Here is an 18445-nt window from a genome sequence, read left to right as displayed (position 1 = left end):
AGGAGCCTGGTGGACTACAGTCCATGGGGTTGCAAAGAGTTGCACACAACTTAGGGACGGACTCAGCAGCAAAAACATGCCTGAATCTCAGTACTTGCTCTGCTGCTTCATTCGTAGGAGAAGGGGGTCCTTACCGAGAATCCACTAGCCTGACAGCCTGGAGGCCTGTGTCCTGGGCCCACCTGGCCAGGACCTACCTACTATGGGCCTCACATACCTAAGGAAAGAGTAGAAACTCTCCACTCTGAGGGTCCTTTGGGCCGAACACCCCAGGCTTAAGACACCAGGCTGCAGACCTGAAGACCTCAGGCTGAGGCAGTGGGAAATCTGGCAAGTGGCCTGATACGGCGCCTGTCTGTGTGGTGTGTGTGAGTGCAGGTGAGGGGCCACCTGGGGTTGGTGGTCCAGAAAGTCAGAGGCCACAGGACCCTGTTAGACACATGGGCACCCCCTGCCCTTATTTCTGTGAAAAAGTTTAAGTGTTGGCTGCTCAGTCGTGTCCGACTCTTTTGCAACCCTATGGCCTATAGTAGTCCGGGCTCCTCTGTCCATGGGATTCTCCAGGCAAGAATACTGGCTTGGGTAGCCATTTCCTTCTTCAGGCGACCTTCCTGATCCAGGGATCGAACCCGGGTCTCCTATATTGCCGGCGGATTCATTACCATCTGAGCCTACCCATAAACAAGTTATTTTGCGCTGAGGGTCCGTTGATCTCCGAGAGGAGCTTTTGGAACAGCCGGGCCTTCCCTACTCCCATGTCTGGGCGGGGTGCCTCACCCAGGATCTGTGGACTGACAGCTCTCTGCCTGCAGGGCTGACATACTTCCACACCGTGAGGCCTCCTGCACTGCCCAGTGCAGCCACAAGGTGGCATCCAAGTGCCACGTCAGGCAGAGGCTGCCTGCCTTCAGGCCTGGGCCGCAGGGTCTGCGTCTGGGGAAGGAACATTCTGGGCCTGGTCAGGCTAGAGATGCCTCATTCTTGGACATACTTGGTGCACACCCCCCCCCCCCCCCCCCCCCGCCGCCCCAAGACTGTGAGCCTAAATTGTCAGAACACACTGAGGTCAGGACCCCGGGACAGGAGACCTGGCTCTGCGTGGTCCTGACAAGTTGCTTGCTCTCTCTTTGAGTCTCAGTGTGTCCTGAAAAATGGGCATAATAATAACACCAGTCCTATCTCCATCTACTCATTCATTCAACGTATATTTATTGAGCACCCCACAGGCTAGGTGCAGTATGCAGCTGTTTACAAGCAAAGTCTCACAGGGATGTTCTGAGGATAAAATGAGGTATTGTCTGTAACATTTAGCACAGTTACTCACGGAATACAGACTCTATAAATATTGGCTAAGACTTTCTCTGTAATCCTCATAACCCCTATGTGGTTAGCCCTCACATTTTGTAGAGAAGGAAACAGATAAAGCCCATGAAGCCAGTAAGTGGCAGAGCTGGCACCTGAACGTGGGCTGGCACCTAGCTCTTACAATAACCCTTCAGAGAAGGTATATCATTTAACAAACGATAAAGCTGGGCTTGGAGAGGCCAAGTGACATCTCAGACTGACCTCTGACCTCCTCCCCTCCAAGTACACTTATTCCCAGGTCTCATCCAGCTTGGGGAGGGCAGGGAGAGCCTTTAACACTGCAACTCCAGTGGGACAGAGCCTGGCACGGATCAAGGGGGCAAAAAATTTTTTGTATTGCTGGCTCCAAATCCTGTGTTTACCCACCCTTCTTTCTTTCTTCTTCTTTGTTTTTTACTTGCAGCATGCGGGATCTAGTTCCCTGACCAGGGATTGAATCAGGGCCCCCTGCATTTGGAGTGTGGAGTCTCAGCCACTGGGCCACCAAGGAAGTCTCAAACCTTGTGCATTTTTCATTCCACCAAGTGATCAGTCACTTAACAAATGTTTACCCTGGGCCAAGACTGTGATGGGCAGTTTATAGATGTTGTGTTTAACCTTACAATATCATGAAACAGACATCCCTGACTTACAGATGAAGAAACGAAGTCTCAGAGAAGTTCAATATGTGTATGTTTGCACAGCTAGTTAAGTTGCAGAGATTGGAGCCCGAGTTAGTCTACTTCAAAGCTGAAATGTTCATACAGGGAGAACTTGTATGAGGCGTGCCAGCTTAATATCTCTGAGTCTCAGTTTACTTGTCTATGAAATAGGGGTGATACTAATAATTCCCACCTCAGGGGCTTACTGAAGGGCACAGAGACTGATGCCTAGCAGACATTTAGCTCAGAAATAGTAAATGTTTGTTCATTGCTGTCATCATCTTTACATCACCCTTCCTGCTTCCCTCCTGAGGCTGTGTGAGAAATGATGGTCAAGCAAGGGTTAGGGCCTCTGTGAACTGTCTCGGGGGATGGGGGGCCCATAGTCTTGTTAACCACCAGACGTGTTCCCCCATCATGGATGTGGTGCTCAGCTCTGGGGGTGCCCAGATCCCATCCTCAGGTGTGGATGGGGCTGCTGCTCCACCAAGTGTCCTGGGATGGGGTGGGGGAGTGGAGGACAGAGCTAGGGCAACACTCCCCAGGCTGAGGTTCCAGGAAGCCAGTAGGCGCCTCCGACAACCAGACTAGAGGGGAGGGTTACACCAGCCTCGGTGTGATGGCCGTGGATCAGTAGCGCACCTGGGCCCGGGCATCCTGGAGAAACCCGGGCACCAACAGGGACCTTGGGGCCCCCAGGGCTGGGAAAGTTTGGGCCACCGCGGAGAAAGTTGTGGCCGCGTGGGAGAAAGTTGTGGCAACTAAAACTTTTCTTGCTCTGAGCTCATGGCTCCGCGTCCCTGAGGCTGACTCAGTGATTTGCCACAATTAGACCATAATGAGCTGGACCTCGGTGCCCTGTGAGGCTGCCCTGGAGACCAGGGCTCAGCAGGACACCAGGGGCCCAATTACAGCAGCCTGAGCCTGACGCTGGGTCTGGCGGTGGCTTGAGCCCCAAGGGGCTCCACTGGCCTCCGGGTGCACACTTTGCTTGTCTCGCCAAACTTTTAATGAGTGGAAATGGCTACTTGTCTCGCTTAATTCTGCTCCCAGGGCCTGCCACCTGGGCCCTGCTCAGTTGCTCCTTAAAGAGCCAGAACGATTTCTGGAATATGGCTTACTGCAGTTCACACTCATCAATCAGTAGATGGGCAATGCAGGGTCACTGGGTGACCCTGGGCAAGACGCAGTCCTCTCTAGCCCTCAGTTCTCAGGGGTCATAATCACAGGGTTGGCGTGAGGCACAGCTGAGATAATGCAAACTGTAAAGTGCGTCTTACTTGTGAATAGTCACTATCACCCTTAATTTGACTGAGACCCTGACTCTGACCCCTAGTCCTAGCTGAATTAAGCCAGCTCTGACCTGAGTGTTCACAGAGGCAGCGGTGGGGCTCCTCCCTGCTCTGCTGACCCCCACCTGCCCTCTGCTCCTAGCTGGGCACACCAAACTCCTGTGCTGTTTCTAGGTTTCTCTTGGCCCAAACACCCTTTCCTGCTCTCCTCCCTGCCTTTTAGGCCTCCCGAGAAGCACCATCATGTGTGTAAGAGCCTTGGTATTATTAAGTACAACCCTTACTTCACAGATGGGGAAACAAAGGCCTGGGAGGAGCAGGCCCCGAACCAGGGATTCCTTCCTTTTTCGGGGCTTTGTAACAATAAACTTCTGTGCACATGTAGGGTTTTTAGTATTTTTGTCCTTCTCAGCAATCATGAGAGTAGGCAGGCAGGCATTCATCTGTTCGCTTGTTTATTGTGGCTTAGCTTACAGGCTCCAAAGCCAGACATACTGGGTTCAAACCTGTGTGCACTCACCAGACACATCTCTGTATCTGTTTCCTCAAATAGCAAAACAACAGTGCTTACTTCAAATGGCTGTTGTATCAGATGAGCTAGAATCTGTGCAAACTATTTGGAATGGGGCCTAGTGCTCAGTAGTTCTCAATTAACATTAGCTATATTTCTTGTTATAATTCAATAATTAAGTCAGCAAACATTAACTGGGCTCCTACTGTGTGCTGAGCTTGGTGGGATAGGCCCTGGGGATATGGCTGTGAAGGAGACTGACCTTTGGGGCTCAATTTTGTGAAATAAAACCATAATTTCAAGACCAGGAGGTGAGGCAGGCTGAGGGGGTTGGATAAGCCAGGAACACAGCCAAGGGGTCCTGACCCTGTCCGGGGATGGAGGCAGGCACAACAGTCAGGGGAGGCTTCCAACCATGTTGCTCCAAATGGCATTATTTCATTCTTTTTTTATGGCTGAGTAATAAATTGTATCACATCTTCTTCATCCATTCTTCCACTGATGGGCATTTAGGTTGCTTCCAGGTCTTGGCTACTGTGAAAAGTGCTGCTGTGAACACTGGGGCCAAGTGTCTTTTTGAATTACAGTTTTGTTTGGCTATATGCCCAGGAGTGAGATTGCTGGAACACATGGTACCTCTATTTTTAGTTTTTTTTTTGAGGAACCTCCATATTGTTCTCCATAGCGGCTGTACCAACTTACTTTCCCACCAACAGTGCAGGAGGGTTCCTTTTTCTCCACACCCTCTTCAGCTTTTGTTATTTGTAGGTTTCTATTTTTTTTTTTTTTTTAAACTTTTATTTTATTTTAAATTTTGACTGGGTCTTCGTTGTGGTGTGTGGACTCCTTGCTGCGACGCGGGGGTGTCTCTTGTCGCAGAGCACAGGCTCCAGAGGGCTCAGTAGCTGTGGCTTGCCGGCTCTAGAGCATGTAGGTTTAGTCACCCTGTGGCACGTGGGATCTCCATTCCCTGACCAGGGTTTGAACTTGCATCCCCTGCACTGGGAGGAGGAGTCTTAACCACTGGACCACCAGGGAAGCCCCATGTAGACTTTTAAATGATGGCCATTCTGACTGGTGTGAGGTGTGCCTCACTGTAATTTTGACCGCATTTCTCTAATAATTAGCCATGATGGATGGTGCACTCTTTTTACTGAAGAGAAAATTGATAGTTAAGTCACCTGCGTAAGAGCCCAGTCAGTAAATGGTCATGCTGGGGTCCAATCCAGTGTTGTCTAACTCCAAGTCTTGTTCCCTTTTCTCTCCTAGGAGGGAGCTTGTGGTGGTGGCTGTGACAGGCAGGATGGGGGAGGTGGCCCTAGATAGAGAAGAGGTGCTTTCATAGGCGATTCTGGCTTTGCGGATGAGGGCCCAGATCCAGGGCTTCCCGTCCACCTTGGGCCGAGAGGCAGACTGTATAGTGGTTACCAGCATAGACCCTGCTCCCAGCCTCCCTGGGTTCTAACCCACTCACTATCAGTGTGACCTAGAGAACATTAATCTTTCTGTGCCTCAGTTTCCTCCTCTGTAAAATAGGAATAAACATAATAGCAAATGCTTGCAGTAATTCTAAGTGTTTTCTTCTAAGTATTTTACATCTATGACTTACTTAATTATCATGATCTTATGCCCCTTTTCCCCGTGGTGGGGATAACATTTGGGTAGTTGTAAGGTATAAGTTAATACATACACTTAGAGCACTGCTTGGCACTTAGGAAGTACTCAGTAAATGTTAGTTATTATTAGTATGCAGCACTACACTGTGGCCAGAAGGCTCCAGTCAGGATCTCTAAAAACAATGAAGCACACGATGATAACAATAATAACAAAAAGAACATACCCTGCCCTCATCGCTCCACAGCACTTCTCAGGGCCAGTGTTTAGGAACTTCCTCATCTACCTATCGGAGTCTCTATTGGAGACTAAGGAGGCAAGTGTGTCCACAGTGTATTTCATAGAACACATTTCCACAGGATGCTAATAAGAGTGTCTTAAAAAAAAAAAAAGGCTTCCCTTTCAACTTAGTTTGGAAAACACTGAATTAAACCAAGGCAAACAGTTTTTCTTCTCTGAGAGATCCAACTCACTAAAATGCATTGAAAGCCCCCCACTAAAGCAGAGGGAGATACAATATCCAGTATTTCTCCAGATTTTTGAGCCATGGGAGTCCCTGTTCTGAGGAGCATCTATGTGGGTTTTGAGGCCCGAAGACACTGAAAACACTGCAGTAAAGAGCCTGGGTTTGAGTTGCTTCCTGGCTGTGTGCCTTAGGGTCAAGCCATGTAGTCAGGCCTCAGTGTTCCTATCTGTGAAATGGAAATAATGGTACAAATCTGCCAGGTCCCATCAGCGTTGCTATGAAGACTAAATGAGGTTAAGTGGTGTGACAATGCACACAGCCTAATTCCTGGCTAGAGGTAAGTGGGCAATATGCGCCTTATCCATATGGCAATCCTATTACCCCCATCCAAATAAGCGGAGTTCAGAGGTTAGCAGGTAGCCCCCTGAGACCCTTCAATTTCGTGAGTCTGGCTAGAGCGCCTACACAGCCCCGGCTGAGGGCGCCATAGACCTTCCCTTTTAGGGTTATGGTTTTGGTGGGGCGGGGGAGGGTGTCCTGGGGTTCCCAGCCCCGTCCTGGTGGCAGTAGCGCCGCGGGGCGGTGTGGGAGGGCTCCCACTGTACTGCTGCGGGGCCGCGGCGGACGCCCGTGGGGAAAGGCAGGGGAAGCGCTGCCGCCGGCGTCTGCGTTGCTAGGAGACGGCCTCGGCGCCCAGCAACTCGGCTCAGTTAGGTTGCCACCGCCGAGGCTTTCTGCTGCCGCGCTCCTGAGGGGCTCGTTAGCTCTGCCAGCTCGGCCGCCGCCACCCCTGCCCTGGGGATGCCGGTCACCTAGCAAACAGTGGGCTTGCCGCGCGCTGATGAGGCCCGGGGGAGGCTGGCGGGGTCTTGAGCAGCCGGGCGGGCGGCATGCCGGCGAGCTGTAGGCCTTGGGGACCCGCCGCGGGGACCCGGGGCGCTCGAGGCAGGTGCGCCGCCCGGCTGCGGCCGCGCGGGGGCGCCTGAGTCCACGGAATGACTCGGGAGGGGCGGCCGGCAGGAGAGGAGCGCCGCGCTGCCGCCCAGACCCAGCGGGCCCTGGCAGGCGCACCAAGGGGCTTGCGGCTAGCCTTCCAACTTTGAGGGGAGGGCAGAAGCCAGTAGGGTAGGACCTGGGGCACAGGGTGGCCTGCCAGATGAAGCACCAATCCTGATGCTTGCTCTCTCGGCTATTTGAGTTGCAATTTAAAAATCTTTAAATTATTATGATTTCTTTTTAATATTTTAAAAAGAAATTTTAAATAATTTTAATATTGCTTTACAATGTTGTGTTAGTTTCTGCTGTACAGTGAAGTGAATTAACTCTATGTATACATATATCCTCCCTCTTGGACACCCCCCTCCCTCACAGTCCCACCCACCCAGATCATCACAGAGTGCCCAGCTGAGCCTCCTCTGCTTTACAGCAGGGTCCCACTAGCTAAGAGCAACTCTGAGGGCCTGAAGCCACTGTCTGAGGCTGGTGGCACTAAAGAAGGTCTTGGCTTTAAGATTTGTGGATGCCTCACTTGAATTTCTCTACCTTATTACCTGGCAGTAGTTTATTCTTCTCAATGACTATTTTTTTCTGTTCTAACCTTAAACCCAGTTAATCTCCACCTCTTACCAAAGGGAAAATAACAAAATCAATCTAGGATGTCTAAGCCTCATCTTAAGGCCTGTATTTTCACTTGTTAGCCTTTATAGGTGAAAGTATTCCAGGTCTCAGGATGTGCACAGCTCCCCAAGTAGCCTGACTGTTTTGGGGAGCACAGTCTGTGGCCACAGGGCCTTCGTGGCCTCACAGGAGCATATGCCCATCACTTACTAGACCAGGGCTCTGCTTGTGATCCTCTGTTTCACGTCAAGCATTCAGAGTGGGGGTCTAGTGCTGCCTCTCTCCCCTTTTTGCTGCATCCTTGTCCTGTTGGCCCAGAAAGCTATAATGCTATCCCTCTGCAAATAGCTCATCTTTCCTAATACCCACTTCATGCTGTGCTGCCTCTGGACTGTGCTGCCAGCTGTCTGCATTGGCACCTCCTGATGTCTATTTGCAGCTGGCTTCCTAACAATAGTAGCCTGCACACTATGACTACTCCACTCTTCCTTCCCACCCCAGCCCCACCTCCAGACCCCTGCCCTTGGTCAGGGTCATGTTTGACCGGGGTGGGATAGGGAAGCTTTGGCTGCTATGTAGAAAAGGTCAAGAAGTCCAGTCCTGGCTAATAATGAAATTGGGTCAAGAAGTTACCTCTTTGGGGACTTCCCTGGTGGTCCAGTGGCGAAGACTCTGTGCTCCCAGTGCAGGGCACCCTGGTTTGATCCCTGCAGGGAACTAGATCCCACATACTGCAACTAAGAGTTTTCATGCACAACTGAAAAAAGATCCCACATGCCGCAACTAAGACCGAGTGCAGCCAAATAAATAAGTAAATAAATGCAAAAAAAAAAAAAAAAGAAGTTACCGCTCTAACTCTTTAACATCTCATATTTTATAAAAGGGTTTTTATTTTCCTTTCAAATGTGCAGGCCAACATTAAGGTGTGAGTTCATGGATTGCAAAGGAAATTTACCTCCTCTTTAAAGACCCACATCATCACCTAAGATTGAAGTTGGCTGCTTGAGGACCTCTTCTGAGATTGTGATGAGGGTGGTAACTCTGAAGGAGGGCGTTCTCAGGAAAGGCCTGACTTTGGGGGCTGGCTAGCCATTTGGGAATGAGGGCGTGGATGTGGTGTGTTAGAATGGATGGCAGTGCTGTTCTGGCTCCCAGGCAGAATCTGCATGGGGCGGGCGAGGCAGTTCTCTAGGCCCTCTGTTCCCTCTGCACCTGGCCTACCCTCTAAGGGTACAACTGGCATCGTAACTTTGGACTCAGTTGTGATGAAAGCACTTGACCACTTTGGGTGGCAATTATGGCCACTCTGTTCCTGAAGGTTCAACGGTGGCACTGGAGGCAGGTTCTTCAGGAGTCTGGGGAGACCCTCCCCGGTGGTACTGTTTTGACAACTCCTCCCCACCCCTACAAACAAAACAAAAAACAAAACCCCTGCATGGAGCCTGGTGTACTTTTAGTTCTGCCCAGAATGATCCTGTCTTTCTCTTTTTTTTAATATCAGTTTTATGGGTAACGATTAAACTCTCTCTTTTTTCAAATTTTTATTTATTTAGTTAGTTAATTACTATTTATTTCTGGCTGTGCTGGGTCTTGGTTGCTGTGTGGGCGTTTCTCCAGTTTTGGTGAGCAGGAGCTACTCTTCGTTGCGGTGCACGTACTGCTCACTGCGGTGGCTTCCTTGTCGGAGCAGGGGCTCGAGGGCAGGCTGGCTTCAGTAGCTGCGGCTCCCGGCTCTAGAGTGCAGGCTCAGTAGTTGTGGTGCTTGAGCTTGGTTGCTCTGCAGCATGTGGGATCTTCCCGGACCAGGAATCAAACCTGTGTCTCCTGCATTGGCAGGTGGATTCTTTACCACAGAGCCACCAGGGATGACCTTGATCCTCTCTTTAGCCTGTATTGGTTCCCAAGGGCTTCAGTGGGCCTAGTGCTTGGTCAGGACCCACATCTTGGCAGGAACTGAGGAGACACGCTTCTTTTCTGCTCAGAGGGTGAGGGCCCTCTCCTGGGTCTACGAGGAAAAACGCACCAGTCGGGAGTCAGATATGCTTGGTCTCCCACTCACCAGGGCCTTGGACAAGTCAGTTCTTCATCCTTACCAGCATCTTGGGCAGAATAGTCCTTCAGGGATCTTTCACCTCCAGAGTCTCCTTCCGCATTCAGGTGTAGATGGTTTAGTGTACTTCACAGCAGAACCTGCATGAGGAGGGCTCGGATCATTATATAACATTAATAACATTATAAATATTGTTGCCTCTTTGAATGTTTGGATTCTAAAAACAATATTGATAAACCAGCATAAGTTGTATGTAAAAAACTAGAAGACATTAAAATTATATTTTAAATAATTTTAAGAAATCATAAAGAAAAAAGAAATTTATTGTAAATTTCATTCATTGAGTTTCTCACTTTCTCTCTTTCTCTTTTGTTTGTTATAATTAAATGAGTCAGTCAGTCCTTCTGAAAAGGACTCATCTGGTATAGATAAACTGATTCTAAATCTCAAAAAAAAAAAAAAAAAAAAAAGAAGGGCTGAGTAAGACCCAGGTATGGGACAGAATAGTTAGTGAGTCTTGGCTGACAGAGAACCTTCAGGCTCTTTCAAGGCTTTACATAAGTGAGAGCTGGGGGGCTGACATGCTCAGTTCCCTCCCCCCCCCAGTTCTTATCTGGCGCCAAACTCTTTATCATAAGGCTCACATCAAATTGTGACCCTGAAACCGGGTGGAAATACAAGGACAGAGACCTGCTTTATCATGGGCAAGGCTGGGGTGTTGTTAGTATTCAGGATCTGGGGAAGGAGGTTGCAGGGTGGGTGGAGGGCTCATGCTCTAGTCCTCTGCCTGGGGGGGCACCCCACATGCGAGGATGGGCAGTAGGGTATTAGGAAGAGCTCAAAATGTGGAAGGGCAGGCTGGATATTCAGCCCCTGTACCATGTACAGCAGTACCAGTTACTAATATTAGATATTGTTTGGAAATGGCTGGGGCCCCGAGGTCCCAGAGAACCCCCAGCCACCTTGGGCCCCATCATTGGTCAACCTGGGGCTCACTGGCTCACACACGGTCAGCACTGCTGTCCCTGGGCCGACCCCTGTCTCTGTGTGTCCACTGACCCGGGTGTGCACCTGGACCTTGATGGGAAGACCTCTTCCCAGGGATGGTGCTGGAGTTCCCAGATGCACTCGTGGACCCCCGAGGCTGTGGCTGCGGGGTGGTGCCAGAGTCACTCTCATTTGGCAGCTTGTGGGAGCTCCTGCCTCCACTGTGAACTGTATCTGTTGTTAAGTTTTTTTTTTTTTTGCTTTTGTAAAAGGTGCTATATCTTCTATCCTTGGAAAATTCCTACTCATTCTTTTTTTTTTTTTTAATTTCTATTGGAGTATAGTTGGTTTACGATGTTGTGTTGTATAATGAAATGAATCTTTCATATATATATACACATATCCACTCTTTTTTAGATTATTTTCTCATATGTCAGCAATGTGAAGATCCTGGGTTCGATCCCTGGGTTGGGAAGATCCCCTGGAGAAGGGAATGGCTACCCATTCCAGCATTCTGGCCTGGAAAATTTCATGGACTGTATGGTCCATGGGGTTGCAAAGAGTTGGACATGACTGAGTGACTTTCATAGGTGATTAAAGAGTATTGAGTAGCATCCCCTGTGCTATATAGTAGGTCCTTATTAGCTATTTATTTTACATGTAGGAGTGTGTATGTGTCAGTCCTTGTCTCCCAAGTTATCCCTCCCCCCGATTACCTTCTGATAACCAGAAGTTTGTTTTTACATCTGTGACTCTATTTCTGTTTTGTAGATAAGTTCATTTGTACCCCCTTTTTTTGGTTAGATTCTGCATATAAGCGATATCGTGTGAGATTTATCTTTCTCTGTCTGACTTACTTCACCCAGTATGATAATCTCCAGATCCATCCATGTTGCTGCAAATGTCCTATTTTTTGGCCACACAGTAAAGCATGCAGGATCTTTCCCAACCAGAGATGGAACTCACATTCCTTGCAGTGGAAGTGTAGTTTCCCAACCACTGGAACCCCAGGGAAGTCCCTATTTCATTCTTTTTTATGGCTGAGTAATATCCCATTGTATAAATGTAGTCACATCTTTATCCATTCCTTTGTTGAGGGACATTTAGGTTGCTTCCACATGTTGGCTATTGTAAGTAGTGCTGCAAGGAACATTGGAATGCATGTATGTTTTTGACTTATGGTTTTCTCCGGATATATGCCCAGGAGTGGGATTGCAGGACCAGGTGTGTGCATGCGCTAAGTCGCTTCAGGCGAGTCTGACTCTTTTCGACCACATGGACTGTAGCCCCCCAGGCCCCTCTCCATGGGATTCTCCAGGCAAGAATACTGGAGCAGGTCGCCATGCCCTCCTCCAGGGGATCTTCCTGACCCAGGGATTGAACCTGTGTCTTCTATAACTCCTTCACTGCAGGCAGATTATTTACTGTCTGAGGTACCAGGGAAGTCCTGCGGGATCATATGGTATTCCTATTTCTAGATTTTTAAGGAAACTCCACACTATTCTCCATAGTGGCTGTACCAATTTACATTCCCACCAGCAGTATATGAGGGTTCCCTTTTCTCCGCACACTCTCCAGCATTGATTGTTTGTGGATTTTTTGGTGATGGCCATTCTGACTGGTATGATAGCTCATTGTGGTTTGATTTGCATCTGTATGATCAATAGTGATATCTAACATCTTTTCACGCATCGTTAAGTCTTTTAACAATCACTGCTGGGTAAGGGTGGGGACAGCAGAGTGAGGAACTGTGCTCTGGGCGTCTGGTCTCTCCACTGTGGCGGACAGCGAGGCAAAATCTGGCAGGTTTTTGGCCTTCCTCAGCGGTAGTAAAGAGGCTGTCAGTGCCAAGTCCAGCCCACTGGGGTTCCCACAGGCTCTGGCATCTCCTCCCCTGGGCAGGGCCATCTGTTTGGCAAAGCACACCCCAGTTGCCTGGGTTCCCTGCTCGCCATCCCTGGCACGAGCCCCTGGCTGCAGTCCTGGGAGCCAAGTCCTGCTGGGAGCTGGTGCCTCCTGGAGGCCGCGGGCCATTTCTTCCTCTGCCCTCTGCAGGTGGATAAGTTGGCAGGCTGAGGCCCTGCTTCTCTTGGCCAGTTCCTGCCATAGCTAATCTCCCTGTGGCCTGCTCCTGGCAATGAGCCCTCCGGGGCAGAGCTGCATGTCGGGTATCTTTATGAGGAACGCCTGCTTCTATCACTGGCACTGGATCTATTTCCCTGGAATCTTTCCTGGGTGGTCCCATTCCCTGTAGAACTCCCCTGGGAGCCTCCAGAGCACCTCTCTTGCTAGTCCAGCCCCTGGATTTTTCCCCTTAAACTCTCCTTGTGTTGGCAGGGTGCTTTAACTGTTCACAAAGCACTTTATTTAAAAAAGAAAGAAAGAAACATTTATTTATCTATTTATTTGGCATTTGGGATCTTCCTCACTTCAAGTGGAATCTTTTGCTGTGGGGTGTGGGCTCTCTAGTTGTGTCATGCAGGCTCCAGAGAACATAGGCTTTGGTAGTTGCCACGCTTGGGTTTAGTTGCCCCACGCCATGTGGGATCTTAGATCCTACACCAGAGATCGAACCCGAGTCCCCTGCTGTGCAAGGTGGATTCTTAACCACCGGGCCACCAGGGAAATGCCCCATAATGCACTTTTGTAGTTTATCTCATCAGATGCTCAGTTCAGTTCAGTTCAGTTCAGTCGCTCAGTCGTGTCAGACTCTTTCTGATCCCATGGATTGCAGCACACCAGGCCTCCCTGTCCATCACCAACTCCCAGAGTTTAGTCAAACTCATGTCCATTGAGTCGGTGATGCCATTCAACCATCTCATCCTCTGTCATCCCTTTCACCTCCTGCCTTCAATCTTTCCGATTATCAGGGTCTTTTCTTTTTTTTGTCATACATTGATATGAATCAGCCATGGATTTACATGTATTCCCCATTCCGATCCCCGCTCCCACCTCCCTCTCCACCCGATTCCTCTGGGTCTTCCCAGTGCACCAGGCCTGAGCACTTGTCTCATGCATCCCACCTGGGCTGGTGATCTGTTTCACCATAGATAGTATACATGCTGTTCTTTTGAAATATCCCACCCTCACATTCTCCCACAGAGTTCAAATGAACCAGTTCTTTGCATCAGGTGGCCAAAGTACTGGAGTTCAGCTTCAGCATCAGTCCTTCCAATGAATACGCAGGACTGATTTCCTTTATGATGGACTGGTTGGATCTCCTTGCAGTCCAAGGGACTCTCAAGAGACTTCTCCAACACCACAGTTCAAAAGCATCAATTCTTCAGTGCTCAGCTTTCCTTATAGTCCAACTCTCACATCCACACACAACTACTGGAGAAACCATAGCTTTGACGAGACGGACCTTTCTAGGCAAAGTAATATCTCTGTTTTTAATATGCTGTCTAGGTTGGTCATAGCTTTTCTTTCAAGGAGCAAGCGTCTTTTAATTTCATGGCTGCAGTCACCATCTGCAGTGACTTTGGAGCCCCCCAAAATAAAGTCTGTCACTGTTTCCATTGTTTCCCCATCTGTTTGCCATGGAGTGATGGGACCGGATGCCATGATCTTAGTTTTCTGAATGTTGAGTTTTAAGCCAACTTTTTCACTCTTCTCTTTCACTTTCATCAAGAAGCTCTTTAGTTCTTCGTTTTCTGCCATAAGGGTGGTGTCATCTGCATATCTGAGTTTATTGATATTTCTCCTGGCAATCTTGATTCCAGCTTGTGCTTCATACAGCTTGGCATTTCGCATGATGTATTTTGGATACAAGTTAAATAAGCACTCTGACAGTAAACAGCCTGGATGTGCTCCTTTTCTGATTTGGAACCAGTCTGTTGTTCCATGTCCAGTTCTAACTCTTGCTTCTTGACCTGCATACAGATTTCTCAGAAGGCAGGTGAGGTGGTCTGATATTCCCATCTCTTTAAGAATTTTCCATAGTTTGTTGTGATCTACACAGTCAAAGGCTTTGGCATAGTCAATAAAGCAGAAATAGATGTTTTTCTGGAACTCTCTCGCTTTTTTGATGATCCAACAAATGTTGGCAATTTGATCTCTGGCTCCTCTGCCTTTTCTAAATCCAGGTGAATATCTGTAAGTTCACCCTTTACATATTGTTGAGGCCTGGCTTGGAGAATTTTGGACATTATGTTGCTAGCATGTGAGATGAGTGCAATTGTGCAGTAGTGTGAGCATTCTTTTGCATTGCCTTTCTTTGGGATTGGAATGAAAACTGTTCTTTTCCAGTCCTGTGGCCACTGCTGAGTTTTCCAAATTTGCTGGCATAGTGAGTGCAGCACTTTCACAGCATCATCTTTTAGGATTTGAAATAACTCAACTAGAATTACATCACCTCCACTAGCTTTGTTTGTAGTGATGCTTCCTAAGGCCCACTTGACTTCCCATTCCAGGATGTCTGGCTCTAGGTGAATGATCACACCATCATGATTATCTGGGTTGTGTAGATCTTTTTTGTACAGTTCTTCTGTATATTCTTGCCACCTCTTCTTAATATCTTCTGCCTCTGTTAGGTCCATACCATTTCTGTCCTTTATTGTGCCCATCTTTGCATGAAATGTTCCCTTGGTATCTCTAATTTTCTTGAAGAGATCTGTAGTCTTTCCCATTCTATTGTTTTCCTCTATTTTTTTGCACTGATTGCTGAGGAAGGTTTTCTTATCTCTCCTTGCTATTCTTTGGAACTCTGCGTTCAAATGGGTATATCTTTCCTTTTCTTCTTTGCCTTTTCACTTCTCAGATGCTCAGAAGCCCCTTAAAGAGGAAGTGATGCTCTGAGATTGAGGGTGCACGGGGTGTGCAGGCTTCCTGACAGATTTGTTCTGACTCTGCCTTTGGGCCCTCAGCCAGGGCTTTGTTGGGAGCCCGTGTCCTGAGGGTCTTGATGGGGCACATGTGTGGCTGTCTAGTCAGGGGTGTCCATGCGGCCTCTTCTTCCGGGGAAGGCATCCAAGGGGTGAGAAGAATCTGTAGCTGCTGTGGTGCCCACTGGGCGGATCTGAAACTGACAGGGAAGTTTTCTTACAAGAGCAGCAGCTTGGCGGTTGATCTGTAGGGGCAATGAGAAAACACAGTCAGGTTGGTGTCTTGGTTCTTAGGCCTCATGGGACATTTGGGGCTGGGAGTGGGCTGGGAAGTTGCCCGATGAGGAGCACTCACTAGACACAGAGGTGAAGGTGGAGCTGGGATGGGCTAACTGATCCCCCGGTTGGTTCTGAACCACCTCCTGAGTGTCAAAATTTGGGGAAACGCTGTTTTCCCAAACTGAAGGAGGCAAACTGAAGTTTGTAAGAGTTTATGAACTAGCTAATCCTTCTTGTGTGGTTTGTAGCAGGCTGCCGCCAAGGCCGTTTCAACCAGACTCTGTGATGATTCAGTGATGACTTTGGCTCCCTGACCTTGGCCTGCCCGTCCTTCAGTGGATCTGCCTGGCCCCAGGGCTTAGGGGGGCTTTGTGGTGTGGGGTTTATTCCTCAGGTGAGCCCTGTGGGTTTAGGCCATCCCAAATGGGACTGAGTTCCATCAGGGCTGCCCTAGTGGCTCAGAAGGTAAAGAATCTGCCTGCAATGCAGGAGACCTGGGTTCAATTCGTGGGCTGGAAAGAACCCCTGCAGAAGGGAATGGCTACACAGTCCAGTTTCTTGCCTGGAGGATCCCATGGACAGGGGAGCCTGGTGAGCTACAGTCCATGGGGTCACAAAGAGTTGGACACGACAGAGTGAGGAACACTAACACCTCCACCAGGCCCCCCACGATGGGACTGGTTCCAGCAGATCAATTTGTGGACTCCATCCCTGCTCCGCCGCTGCATCAGGACCCGAGAAGAACTTCTCCTGGACTAACTATTGCTCTTTTCCACCCCGAAGAGGAGAGTGGTGTCCTTGTGGCCTGAGGTTAGCTGCTGAGAGACCAGTGGGTGTGGCCCAGACAGGTGCTGCTGTCCAGGCTGAGAGGATCATGCCAAGGTCCAGAGGACCCTTATGAAGGTGGTGGGGGGCAGTGTAGGGGTGACAACTCAGGGAGGGAGCTGGGACCCTCAGGATGCAACTGTTCATTGGGAGAGGCTTCCATTCCTTGGGGGTGGTGGGCACCAGGGGGACCCCTGGTGCTCTCCTTGGGCAGAACTCAGGCCCCAGCCCTCACTGAGGTCACCCTGAAAAGCCACAGTCTGGGTGCAGCCCCACAGCCGCTGCAGGCAGCCCTCATCTCCTGCTCCCCTCGTCTCTACTCCTCCCTCCCCCACCCGTGTAGGGGTGTGTGTGTGTGTGCATGTGTGTGTGTGCTTGCTCAGGTTTGGGGTGGGTCCCTATCCCATTGCTATGGGAGCCACAAGGCAGTTTGGTTCACTCTGGTTTATACTGAAACCCAAAACCTCTGGCAAATGGTTAGATCTGTAAGTAAGACTTGTTTGGTGGGTCAGTGAGATGACAGGGAGGTTTGGGACCCACCTGGGATGAGGCCACCCTGCAGTGGTCCTGGCACAGTGGAATCTTGGCTGATTCTGGCTCTAAGTTCTCACTTACAGGAAGGTGAAACCTGGGGAAAGCTGATGATTCCTCTGATACCAGTTATGTGCCTTATTGACGCTGCAGTGTGTTTGTGTGTGTTAGTCGCTCAGTTGTGTCTGACTCTTTGTGACCTCATGGACTGTAGACCACTAGGCTCCTCTATCCATGGGATTCTCCAGGCAAGAATACTGGAGTGTGTAGCCATTCCCTTCTCCAGTGGATCTTCCCAAACCAGAGATCGAACCCGGGTCTCCCAGGTTACCAGCAGACTCTTTACCATCTGGGCCACCAGGGAAACCCTTTGAGCTTAGGTAGGTCCCATTTATTGATTTTTGCTTTCATTTTCATTACTCTAGGAGATGGATTCAAAAAGATGTTGCTGCGATTTTTGTCAGAGTCTTCTTCCTATGTTTATCCCTGGGATAAGTTCTACCTGATCATGGTGTGTGATCCTTTTAATGTTTCACTGGATTGATTGATTTGATAGTATTTTGTTGAGAATTTTTGCATTTATGTTCATCAGTGATATTGGCCTGTAATTTTCCTTGCTTTTGTGATATCTTTGTCTGGTTTTGGTATCGGGGTGATGGTGGCCTCGTAGACTGTGTTTGGAAGTGTTTCTTTCTCTGCAATTTTTTGGAATAGTTTAAGAAGAATAGGTGCTAACTCTTATTTAAATGTTTGATAGAATTTGCCTGTGAATCCTTCTGGTCCTGGACTTCTGTTTGTTGGGAATTTTTAAATTGCAGACTCAGTTGTAGTACTTATAATCGGTCTGTTCACATATTCTATTTCTTCCTGCTTCAGTCTTGGGAGATTGTACCTTTTTAAGAATGTGTCCATTTCTTCTAGGTTGTCCATTTTATTGGCATATACTGGTTTGTAGCAGTCTCTTATGGTTCTTTGTATTTCTGTGATGTCAATTGTTACTTCCTCATTTTTATTTTCCACTTTTATTGACTTGAGCCCTCTCCCCATTTTTTCTTGATGGATCTGGCTAAAGATTTATCAGTTTTATTTATTTTCTCAAAGAACCATCTTTAAGTTTATTGATTTTTTCTATTGTTTCTTTTAAATTTCTATTTCATGTATTTTGCTTCTGATCTTTGTGATTTCATTCCTTCTGATAACTGTAGGTTTTAGTTGTTATTCTCTACTTGAATTAGATGTATTATTCAGTTATTCATTTGAGATTTTTCCATAGCCATTTTAAATAGAAATAGAAAAATAATCCTAAAATTCATATGAAACTTGAAAAGACCCTGAATAGCCAAACAATACTGAGTGAGAAGAACACAACTGGAGACATAACAGTTCCTGATTTCAAAATATATAGCAAAGCTACAGTATGGCACTGGCAGGTACTCACCTTTAA

The sequence above is a fragment of the Dama dama genome, chromosome 1, assembly GCF_033118175.1.
Source record: "Dama dama isolate Ldn47 chromosome 1, ASM3311817v1, whole genome shotgun sequence".
NCBI lineage: Eukaryota > Metazoa > Chordata > Mammalia > Artiodactyla > Cervidae > Dama > Dama dama.
This window is presented reverse-complemented; position numbering follows the sequence as displayed.